The 2,415-nt window shown below is 42.2% G+C and overlaps 1 protein-coding gene across 4 annotated transcripts in view; it reads left to right on the top strand.

Moving 5' to 3' along the window:
• The first annotated feature begins 272 nt into the window (after positions 1 to 272).
• llgl2 (LLGL scribble cell polarity complex component 2) overlaps positions 273 to 2,415 on the top strand; it is a 99,482-nt gene continuing 97,339 nt past the window's right edge. For 3 of the 4 annotated variants that reach the window (XM_088283665.1, XM_088283664.1, XM_088283667.1), the window contains exon 1: positions 273 to 570. The gene's annotated coding sequence lies outside the window, so the exon portion shown is untranslated. Of the gene's footprint in view, positions 571 to 1,747 lie in introns of those variants that run through there. The other variant, XM_088283666.1, reaches the window with a different exon arrangement.

Below are 2,415 nucleotides of genomic sequence, written 5' to 3'. Positions count from 1 at the left end.
CGGACGAGCTCACTAGTCTTCGCCTTACCGCCGTGCCCAAAAGTTAAATAGGAAAAAGGTGTTTAGTGAGAAAGGTTTAATGTTAGTTCAAACAGTGTGAAGCAAGTTAAACGTTAAATTGAGTGTCAATTACGTTTGTAGCCGTTTTGTGGTTTATGTTGTAATCTTTTAATGTATTGAAGGTAAATGTTATGTCGTCGACCCATTCTTTCTGAAAAGAAACGGGGGGGGGGGGAGTGCGGAAGTAGGCGGGACTTTGTACCGAAGTTCTTCAGGTTCTATTGAACACAGCGAGAGAGAGGGCGGAGTCACTTTTAAAGCTGCTTGTCTCGAAGGAGCCACTGTATTGAACCCGGGGATACGTTACCACTACAAGTTTAGTTTTTTGTTGAACTTGTTTCTCAACCCTACGGAACGCATTGTGGATTCTCACAGAACTTTACGTTCATTCCCATTTACTCGACACGACGGGGAGCTCCAACTCGAATACCGGACATTGACACTTAGACAACCCATTCTGCCGATTTAAACAGAGTAAAGATCATCTCGGCAACGGCCGTTTAGATTCAGGTGGGTAAAGTACAGTTATCCATCAATTTCCTCTACCACTTACCGTGTTCAGGATCGCGCAAGAGAGTGGTACTTCTTTATAGGTGGCAACACAGGTGTTGGTTTATTGACACGAACATAGGTTTCGTCAGAGCCACCTGTTTCTCTTGCACATTGAACACGTACTAGTCAGGACGTTCATCGGTACCACAAAATTGCTAACGAGCTAACCTTATCGTAAACACGCCCACTAAACTTAGAAACATGAGCAATTTTCCCCTGTACGTCTGTGCGATGGCGATATCATATGGCGTGCTTTTGATGTTGAAAACGAGGGTAAGAGAGAGACAATTATGTGCCAAGTGAAGTCTATCTCTCGGCAATTGTTTTTCGTTACGATGACAAAAGTTGGAATTGACAATACTCTGCTCAGCAGAGTAATGCTGGAAGAGGGAGTTGAGTAGTTGGGGCAAGTGTTGCATAATGACGGAAACGTCCTCTGGTAAGGTGTGTCTGCCCAGCAGGTATGCTGCTCAGTCGTTTGGGACAACAGTGTAGTTTCAAGTTACTGGGTAATCGTGTGTGATGGTGGTGGGGCGGCCCTTTGGAGAAACTTTTCATCGCCCGTGTTTTTTTTCAGGAAATGCATAGAAAATGTGGACTTCAACCTAATCAATGTACTGTGGAATTAACTATTAAAATACTGGGAATATACATTCAAGCCCGGTCGTGTGAAAAAAATAAATCAGAAAAAAACTTTTTCTTGGTTCAATCGTCAAATTATCATCAAACTTATTTTCATACTTAACATATTTTGTCTAACATAGGAAAATAAGATGAGCAATTTAGCGTCACCCGTTAGTAGAGAGGAAAGGCTTTGGACAAATCCACTTAAATGAATTATGTCGAAGTACAAGCCCAAGAATTTGCCCTTAACATCTGCTTCAAACCAAAGTTAATTCGTGATCAATTTCATGCATGAGTTCCCTTCTATACATATGGGCTCTGAATTTTGTATTCATTCGTGAAACTGGTTTGGCAGCACATCCCCCACAATCCCGCCCCCCCCCCCCCCCCCCCCCAAAATTTTTTTTTCCAGTGGCACTACTGATCTATTTATTTTGTTTTATATATTCGGGGGGGGGGGGGGGCGCTCGGACACCTAAAATATATTTTCACCATGATATAAACATTAACCTGAGTGGGATCTAGGCTTTTATTCCGAAGAAGTTCTACCTTGTCGTCAGAGCACACAAATATCTAGTTTCTTGCCCAGGCTTCTTTTTCTCAGTTTTTGGTGACTTCCTGTGTTACAGCGCCTCTTCAATGTATGGTGTATATATACTGCAGTTTGTGGATATTTAACACTTTTCAAACATAACATTTTAAAGATGTAAACAAGCAAAAAAAAAAAATAAAAAACGTAGTTTCCATTAACCAAAATTGCCTTTTTATCAGGGGTACACGCTACATGGAAATGGGTACCAAAGATGATACTTTTTGGGGTATGGACTGATTTGAGTCGTTACTACCCAGCACTGATCCCCGTCAAATCAACCAATACCATGTTTTGGTTCCAAAGCCCATCTTTTGAAGCTGTGATTGTGCGAGAAGTGGCGATTTTCAGTGGTGCACTTGAATGCAGCATTGTAGGCACACCGGAAGAATGACACCCACTCATGAAGCACTTCAACACATGCTAAGAATAAATACCCAGATTTGGAAGCAAACATGATTTGTCCACAGCCAAGCCAAAAAGATATAGTTTATAGTATACTGGAACGATGGTGAAGGCTTGCAATTCCTAGCTTGCTTCAGGAGATCATGGAGGATGGACTTCTCGATGCTGGCGCCTGGTGGTGGCTG

Source organism: Idiotropiscis lumnitzeri, chromosome 20, assembly GCF_059441095.1.
Source record: "Idiotropiscis lumnitzeri isolate Australia: NSW breed Sydney's pygmy pipehorse chromosome 20, RoL_Ilum_1.0, whole genome shotgun sequence".
NCBI lineage: Eukaryota > Metazoa > Chordata > Actinopteri > Syngnathiformes > Syngnathidae > Idiotropiscis > Idiotropiscis lumnitzeri.
This window is presented reverse-complemented; position numbering and strand designations above follow the sequence as displayed.